At 39.7% G+C, this 9,579-nt stretch overlaps 1 non-coding gene across 1 annotated transcript; it reads left to right on the top strand.

Annotated features, from left to right (window-relative positions):
• The first annotated feature begins 9,103 nt into the window (after positions 1-9,103).
• On the top strand, positions 9,104-9,210 carry LOC127077949 (small nucleolar RNA R71). Its single transcript, XR_007787707.1, has one exon. It is a non-coding gene; the product is annotated as a small nucleolar RNA R71 (small nucleolar RNA).
• The last annotated feature ends 369 nt before the right edge of the window (positions 9,211-9,579 follow it).

Here is a 9,579-nt window from a genome sequence, read left to right as displayed (position 1 = left end):
CATACTTAGATCTTTGCTTGTCCTCAAGCAAAATACAGTATATAACTTGTTTAAAAAATTTTAGCCAGATGAAATTTCAAAACACACATCAATTCGTACTAGGTTGCATGTAAACCTTGTTTAGAAGTAACTTGAGTTTAATCTTGACATTAACAACCACCGTCACAACCTCAGATAACCTCACCTTATGCAAACCAGTTCAAGTAATGCCATTATAGCTATCCTAGTTCCTTTACTCTTATTTCACCCGCTTTCATTCTAGCGAAATCACATTAAGCCCTTTATCTTTTCGCGTACATAGTGGAGTAACCGGTTAGTGATTCTGATCCCTTTTTAGCTAGAAGTTCTGGTACGTAAGTCGGATAACTTCGTTATTCAGTCCATTGCAAATTGCGAGGGATCGGACCGTAGTCCTCCCTACCAAGTTCAGTACCAGATACCTGCTGAACCAACTCATAATGGATCTCTCATATTATGCTTTTGTATGATCTGCAACCTTTATATTAAATGATCTGGTAAGGATCACCTAACTTAATTAGTGCATTTCCTGATATATATATATATATTTTTGTTACTATGGGAATCATTCACTTATATTCATCGGCTCTCCACGTAGTTTGCTATTAAGATGGTGCTGACTTCTCGTATAAACTACTCGGGGTTACTATAAAACTAAAAGTTCAAGGGATTGGTATAATAGGTACTTATCCTGATCTAACATGTTGAGGTTCTTAGAGCGTTGTTATGGTAATAATTTTTGTCTTAATTTGTCTCAAGTTCGATAAAATGAGCAACCTTTATACTCACTGGGTGTGTTAAATTTTTGTTATGGCTCATGAAAATTTGAGGGGAATAGATAATAGAAAGTTTTCACACTTGGGACTTAACTTAAAATAAATCTATATTATAAGAAATATTATTTTATTATATTTTTTTTGTTTTTTTTTATAAGGGAAATAACAATGAAAAGAAAGATACATACTTGAGAAGGAAAAAGAGGAGGATAGGAAGAACACGGTTTTTCCCCCCCCCCCCCCCCCCCCCCCCCCCCCCATACTTGAATGAAACATTGTCCTCAATGTTTGAAGGAAAAAATGAATTACAAAAAGAAAGGAAAAAGAAAACTAAAGTTAATGCTGCCTTCCGCCTCTTGTTCTTGGGCCTGGTGATCGCTGACGTAAGTCTAAGTCGTCAAACCTGCTGAACAGCTCAGTGAACCGCTGATCGGTTATGGCATTCCTCTCTTCCTGTTGTTGTTGCATTTGGCGCATCATGTGCATCATTTCGAGATTCTGTGCTTGCATACCATCAATAGCATCCATGATGTCGTCATTGGTTGCAGGCCTTCTTCGTCGACGACGTCGGGAGGATGGGCCAGCTGCAGTATCGGAAGGGTTGAGCGGGACTGATTGTTGTGCAGGAGCATGATCACCTTGCTCCATTTCTTCGAACTCGTCGGTAGACGGGTTTGCATGTGAAGGCTCGGTAGCTTCTGGAGCATTCAGATCATAGAGGTGGCGGTTGGGATTGGTGACATCTGTTAGGGAAATGTTGGGGAGAACAACGCTTGGGACGACCTGGTTATTCACCATAAGGTAATATTTTCCGCCTACTCTGTTCTTTATTAGGCGGCTGGACCGACAGTAGCTGATATCCATAAACAGGGGAGGTAAAGATTCTAAAGTTTGGAGTCTATCCCCTAGGTTTAAGCCAAGTGCTATGGTGGTGATTAATCCACCAATTACAAAAGGTTGACGGCCTCTAGCACATAAGGTGCGGATATGATGAAATAGGAAGGAGAGTACTCGGTGTTGAACATACGGAGGTTGCGGTACCGGTTAAGAATTCGTCCTCACCGGCGGGAGTGTTGTAGGCATATGAACTTAAGAATTCTAAGGTTAGGGATGGGTAGGTGGGTTGATTATGCGTGCAAAGAAAGGTTAGATCGGCAAGGCGGAGCATCCACTCGATACCTTGAAGTAATCCTAATTGTTGTAAACAAGTTGAATCGGGATACCTGGTAGAAGTGACACCGTGTTGTTGAAAGCGCTCGAATTGCTCCCTTTGATAGTTTTCATCTCCAGATCGGAAGATGAGATTTCCGAAATTCTGATTGCCCGCCATACTGATGAATGGTTTGAAAGAGGTAATTTGGGAAAGAAAAGAAATGTATTTGATATTAGAGAGTGGTTTGTGGTGAATGAAGGAGGGTTTGGTGGGTATTTATAGGAAAAGAATTTGGAAGTTGGAAAAGAGGTGGTTGAAAAGTGAATAAATGTGGGTTAATGGGAATAAACGGGGAAGGTAAAAAGTGTAGGCTTGTAACGTTCGTCTCCAACGGCACTGTAACGTTCACCTAGTCTGGAGGTGTTACGTTCGTCACAGGGGCGTGACGGGCGTAACAAGTACTTGGCGTGCCGTCCGTCATAGATTGTGTGACGCTCGTCACACAGTCTTTTTGGCATGGTTCAGCTAGCGTTCTTCATAATGATTTTGGTAAATTATTTTTACTATTTCGTTTTGCTTTGCTTCAGATTATTGTATTTTGCTATTTAATTTTCCTGCATGCTATTCTACTTTGCATAATAGTGCATAAATATATTGTTTTTTTTAATAAGTCATGTAGGCAGCAACAGTAGAGAGCATAATAGATATTACATAATAAAATAAATAAATAGCTTCAATAAAATAATCATAATGTAACATTGGAGGAAAAAAAACAAAAATTGTGAAAGAGAAACAAATACGAGCATGAATTTAAATAACATTAAATAATAAAACTAACTAAAACTAGATAGCTAAGAAAAATAAATTCTATCCATCTGCACGATCTCTGGCCGGAGGAGCAAAGGAGTTAACACGGTTTAGCAACTCGTGAAACGGATTTGTCATACCGTTCATGTATCCTTGAACTTCGTGTCTCATGTTAGCGAACTCTTCTCTGAGGGCTTCTTGTTCTGACATCAAAGCTTCAATGGCAGTGTTATAATCAGTTCCGGGCATATGATGTCTAAGGTCGGGTATTGTCGATTCTTCGGTCTGAACAGGTTGAGGAGGAGGATCAATATCATAATAGCCAGAGGGTGTCTGAGGGTCAGATTCGGCATAAGGAATCTGGTCATCACAAATCTCATAGTCCTGGATGGATTCAGTGGATCTAGCAGGAGAGGGGGTTTCGTTCAGATTGTAGAGCCAGTTACTGCGGTTATGAACACTAGTCCTAGGATCGGGCATGGTAAATAGGCAAAGAACTTGGTTATCAATTATAAGCTCAAACTCATCAGATCCTAGGTTTGCTATAAACATAGTGTTGAAGAGGAAGGGTATACTCATAGTAGTAATGCCACAAAAATGGCTTAAGTCAAGCATAGGCTGACGTAATCTGATAGCATTACCAATCATGGTTATCAAACCGCCTATTCGGATTGGTGCTCGTTCATCTTGGATAAGGTGGTCTAAATTTGCTAGCATAAAAGTGGCACCGTTTACTGGACGGTTCTGGGAAGCACAAAATATGATGAAGAGTTCATCACGTGAAACTGTGGTACTGTTTGGCTTCTTCCCAAATAAGGTGTGAGTCAGGATCTTATGGAAATAACGGAAGGCCGGGTTATGTATGTTTCCAGAGAGAAACTCATGTTCCTCGGGATCGTCATTTCCAGTCAAGTTACCCCAAAAGTGTTCAAGTTCTCTATATTCAAAAAGTTCTTCTTGGCTCACTGTAAATGTATCAAGGGATGTAGGGAAACCTAGAAGGTTGGTAAAATCTTGAATATTAAATTGGTACTCCATGTTAAACATTCTGAACTGGATAAAACCTCTGCTTATTCCTTTTCCATGGCTGGGTAGATAGATCAGAGAACTAAGGAATTCTAGAGTCAGTCTCCGGTATGTGACAAATTGTCTACGGATAGGAGCGGTTTCCCACCCTATCTGACTCAGCAAATACATGACACTTTGTCTTAGTCCAAGGGCAGTCATTGCCCAGTCATCAGCATACAGACTAGGTAGCATCTCTCTCGTGGCTAGTTCCTCAAACTTTTGTTTCTGGGCTGTTCCTCTGAATTTGATACCCATACGATCAATTTGTCCCATCAGGTTAGTGTTAGCTAGAGAAAAGAAAAACAAGAGTTTTAGTCAGGATTTGGCCAAATGCCGAAAGAAGAAGTGAAAAGTTTTTAATAGATAAAAAATGAGAATGAATACCAAATAAAAGTTAAAAGAATAATTAAGGAAGAAATTAAAAAAAATATAAATATGATAATAGAAGAAAATAATAAAATATTTGTGGGTTGTCTCCCACTAAGCGCTTTGTTTAATGTCGCAAGCTCGACATAAAAACAATCAATTATAATCTATAAGTTCTTGAGGCATTTCGTCTAAGTGCAAGACTTGCGAATCTTCAGTGTTTTCTGCATAGTGATAATGTTTTAGACGTTGCCCGTTTACGGTAAATGGTTCCATAGATTTGCCTTTAATTTCTACTGCTCCACTGGGAAAAACATTGGTGATTTGAAAAGGACCTGACCATCTAGATCGTAGTTTTCCCGGAAATAACTTTAGCCTAGAGTTAAATAAAAGGACTGTATCACCTTGTTTGAAGATTTTCCTTGATATGCGCTTGTCATGCCATTGTTTTGTTCTTTCTTTGTAGATTCTGGCATTTTCGTAAGCGTCTCTTCTGAGTTCCTTTAATTCGCTTATATCAAGGATTCTCTTTTTGCCGGCGGCTTTATAGTTTAAATTTAGATTTTTGATAGCCCAATAGGCTTTATGTTCTAATTCTACCGGGAGGTGACAGGATTTTCCATAAATTAGCTTAAATGGGGTTGTCCCTATTGGAGTTTTGTAAGCAGTTCGGTAAGCCCATAAAGCTTCTGGTAATTTCAATGACCAGTCTTTCCTTAAAGTGGCGACTGTTTTCTCTAGTATCTGTTTGATTTCTCTGTTAGACACTTCCACTTGCCCACTGGTTTGAGGGTGGTAAGGTGTCGCAACTCTATGTCTTACGCCATACTTAAGCAGTAGTTTTTCGAGTACCTTGGATATGAAATGCGATCCACCATCACTGACTACTATTCTTGGGACACCAAATCTTGGAAATATTATATTCTTAAAGAGTCTAGTTACTACTCGTGTGTCGTTCGTTGGAGAAGCTATAGCTCCAATCCATTTCGATACGTAGTCAACTGCCACGAGTATGTATTTGTTACCGAAAGAGGATGGAAAAGGTCCCATGAAGTCTATTCCCCACACGTCGAAAATCTCTACTTCCAAAACGCCCTTTTGTGGCATCTCGTCACGTCTAGATATGTTTCCTGTGCGTTGACATCTATCACATCTCTTAATAGCTGCATGTACATCCTTCCATATATTTGGCCAATAGAAACCGGCTTGTAGGATTTTAGAGCAGGTCTTGGATGTACTTGCATGTCCACCATAAGGAGCGGAGTGACAGTGTTGGATTATATTTTCTACCTCTTCTTCGGGTATACACCGACGGAAAATACCATCGGGGCCTCTTTTAAAAAGTAAGGGGTCATCCCACTAATAATGTTTTATGTCATAGAAGAATCGTTTCTTCTGTTGGTAGGATAATGTAGGTGGAACTATTCCGGCAGCTAAATAATTGACGAGGTCAGCGTACCACGGTGTAACAGATATAGCTAAGGTGGTTTCTACCTGTTTATCAACGTTATTTTCTTCCAAAGTAGCTATAAGTTTATCGTACGAGAAATCATCGTTAATTGATGTTCTTTCCGGTTCAAGGTTCTCAAGTCTAGAGAGGTGATCTGCTACTACGTTTTCAGTTCCTTTCTTGTCTTTGATTTCCAAATCGAACTCTTGTAGCAATAGGATCCACCTTAGGAGTCTAGGTTTAGCATCCTTTTTAGTTAAGAGGTATTTGATAGCAGCGTGGTCAGTGTAGATGATTATTTTGGCTCCGACCAAGTAAGAACGAAATTTATCTAGCGCAAACACTACTGCTAGAAGTTCTTTCTCGGTTGTGGCGTAATTCATTTGTGCTTCATCTAGAGTTCTACTTGCGTAATATATAACATGAAGCTTTTTATCTTTTCGTTGTCCTAAAATAGCACCTACAGCGTAATCACTAGCATCACACATTATTTCGAATGGTTCGTTCCAATCTGGTGTCTGCATTATGGGTGCGGAGATCAGTGCTTGTTTAAGCGTTTGAAATGCTTCTAAACACCTATTGTCGAATATGAATTCAGCATCTTTCATTAATAGCCCGGTCAAAGGTTTAGTTATTTTAGAGAAGTCTTTAGTGAATCGTCGGTAAAAACCGGCATGTCCTAAGAAGCTTCGTACTTCTCTCACAGTTTTCGGGGGTTAAAGGTTTTCGATTACCTCTATTTTGGCTTTGTCTACTTCAATTCCTCTGTTCGAGATGATGTGTCCTAAAACAATTCCTTCTTGTACCATAAAGTGGCATTTTTTCCCAATTAAGTACTAGGTTTACTTTTACACATCGCTCTAGAACTCTCTCTAGGTTTTCAAGGCATTCTTCAAAGCTTTGTCCGCATACGGAAAAGTCATCCATAAATACTTCCATGATGTTTTCTAGAAAATCGGCGAATATTGCCATCATGCACCTTTGGAAAGTTGCAGGAGCATTACACAAGCCAAACGACATTCGTCTATAAGCGAAGGTACCAAAAGGGCACGTGAACATTGTCTTTTCTTGGTCATCAGGGTGAATTGGTATTTGAAAGAAACCTGAGTAACCGTCTAGATAGCAGAAATGTGAATGTTTTGCTAATCGTTCTAACATCTGGTCAATGAATGGTAAAGGGAAATGATCTTTTCGGGTTGCTTTGTTTAGTTTCCTATAGTCAATGCTTATTCTCCATCCCGATTCGATTCGTTTGGTTATAGTTTCTCCTTTTTCATTTTCAATGACTGTTACACCTCCTTTCTTTGGTACTACGTGTACAGGACTAACCCATTTGCTATCAAATATAGGATATATGATACCTGCCTCTAATAACTTGGTTATTTCCTTCTTCACTACCTCACTCAGGATCGAGTTTAGTCTCCTCTGGTGTTCCCTAGAAGTTTTACAGTCTTCTTCTAGCATGATGTGGTGCATACAAATAGAGGGACTTATTCCTTTAAGATCGGTGATGTTGTAACCTAGTGCGGTTGGATATTTTCTTAAGATATGCAGGAGTTTTTCTGTTTCGAGTCTTCCTAGGTCAGCATTAACTATCACTGGTCGTTCAATTTCTAAGTCTAGGAATTCATATCTCAGATTCTTGGGAAGTGTTTTCAGGTCTAAGGTTGGTTTCTTAAGGCATTGCGTAGGGTCCGGTGTTATTGCTAAACACTGGTAAAGTTTGTCTTCTACAAGATAGTCAGATGATTTGTCTTTTTCTAACTCCGTTTCTTTTATGCATTCATCGATGATATCCATGAAGTAACATGTATCTTCTATTGCAGGTGCTTTCAAAAATTGGGAAAGAATGAACTCAATTTTCTCTTCTCCTACTTCGAAAGTGAGTCGTCCTCGTTTTACGTCTATGATTGCACCGGCAGTTGCTAAGAACGGTCTTCCCAGTATAATGGGTGTAACTTCATCTTCTCTAATATCCATAATTATAAAATCAGTTGGAATGTAGAATTGACCTATGCGCACTGGAACGTTTTCAAGAATTCCTACAGGATATTTGACGGAACGATCTGCTAGTTGCACATACATTTTAGTTGGTCTTAATTCTCCCATTTCAAGTCTCTTGCATATGGATAAAGGCATAACACTAATAGCGGCTCCTAAATCGCATAAGGCTTTGTCAATGACAAATTTTCCTATGTGACAGGGTATAGAGAAACTACCTGGGTCTTTAAGTTTAGGAGGCATATTTTGTATTATAGCGCTACATTCAGCGGTGAGTGTAACGGTTTCGCTATCTTCAAGTTTCCTTTATTAGAAAGAATTTCTTTTAAAAACTTGGCATATGAGGGCATCTGCGTAATAGCTTCTGTAAACGGAATTGTGACGTTTAATTGTTTTAGTAGGTCAACAAATTTTTTAAATTGGCCCGCATCTTTGGTTTTAATAAGCCTTTGAGGGTAAGGGATAGGTGGTTTATAAGGTGGTGGAGGTACATAAGGTTCCTTCTTTTCTATGGTTTCCTTATTACTCTCTTCCTTTTCCTTAGGTTCACTTTCCTTCTCAGTTGACTTTTTAGAGTTTTGGTTTTCTATCCTTGGGTCAGACGGTCCTTCCACTTCCGTTCCACTTCTCAGTATAATTGCATGAGCGTGGCTTCTTGGGTTAGGTTGGGGTTGGCCAGGAAATGTACCAGTTGGGGCAGCAGTAGGCGCTTGTTGTTGAGCTACTTGTGAAATTTGCGTTTCCAACATTTTATTATGAGTAGCCAGGGCATCTACTTTACTTGCTAGTTGTTTAATTTGTTCGCCAGTGTGTACATTCTGGTTTAAGAAATCTTTATTGGTTTGCTGTTGAGAAGCTATAAAGTTTTCCATCATGATTTCCAAGTTGGATTTCCTAGGGGCGTTATTGTTAGATGTAGATGGGGTCGGCTTCTGATATCCCAGAGGTATAGCTGGGGCTTGATTTGGAGATTGTACAGGTGCGTATAAAGCATTATTACTCTTATATGAAAAATTGGGATGATTCTTCCAATTTGATTTATAGGTGTGCGAGTAGGGGCTTCCTTGAGCATAGTTTACTTGCTCCGCTTGGATTCCTGTTAGGAGTTGACAATCTGCAGGAGTGTGACCTTGGATTCCACAGACTTCGCAATTCTGAGTTATGGCAACTACGGTGGCAGGAGGTGATACATTTAAACTTTCAATTTTCTGGACCAGAGCATCCACTTTTGCATTTACATGATCAAGGTTACTTATCTCGTACATGCCAGTTTTCGTTTGAGTTTTTTCCACCATTGTTCGTTCGCTTCCCCACTGATAGTGGTTTTGAGCCATGCTTTCGATAAGTTGGTAAGCGTCAGCATAAGGTTTGTTCATTAGTGCACCACCTGTGGCGGCGTCTATTGTTAACCTCGTGTTGTATAGGAGACCATTATAGAATGTATGAATTACTAACCAGTCCTCTAAACCATGGTGTGGACAAAGTCTCATCATGTCTTTGTATCTTTCCCATGCTTCGAAAAGAGACTCGTTATCTTTCTGTTTAAATCCATTTATCTGGGCTCTTAACATAGCTGTTTTGCTTGGCGGAAAATATCGAGCAAGAAAAACTTTCTTCAACTCGTTCCAGGTGGTGACTGAGTTGGAAGGAAGAGATTGAAGCCATCTTCTAGCGCTATCTCTTAATGAGAAAGGAAAAAGACGAAGTCGAATTGCTTCTAAAGTGACACCATTAGCTTTAACAGTATCAGCGTATTGGACAAATACGGATAAATGAAGGTTAGGATCCTCGGTAGGATTTCCAGAGAATTGGTTCTGTTGCACTGCCTGCAACAGTGAAGGTTTGAGTTCAAAGTTGTTTGCTTCGATTGTGGGTGGAGCAATACTTGAATGCGGTTCATCTTGCGATGGAGCGGCGTAATCTCTAAGAGCACGAGCTGG

The sequence above is a fragment of the Lathyrus oleraceus genome, chromosome 4, assembly GCF_024323335.1.
Source record: "Lathyrus oleraceus cultivar Zhongwan6 chromosome 4, CAAS_Psat_ZW6_1.0, whole genome shotgun sequence".
Lineage (NCBI taxonomy): Eukaryota > Viridiplantae > Streptophyta > Magnoliopsida > Fabales > Fabaceae > Lathyrus > Lathyrus oleraceus.
Note: the sequence above shows the minus strand (reverse complement) of the source record. Positions and strands in the feature narration are given on the sequence as shown.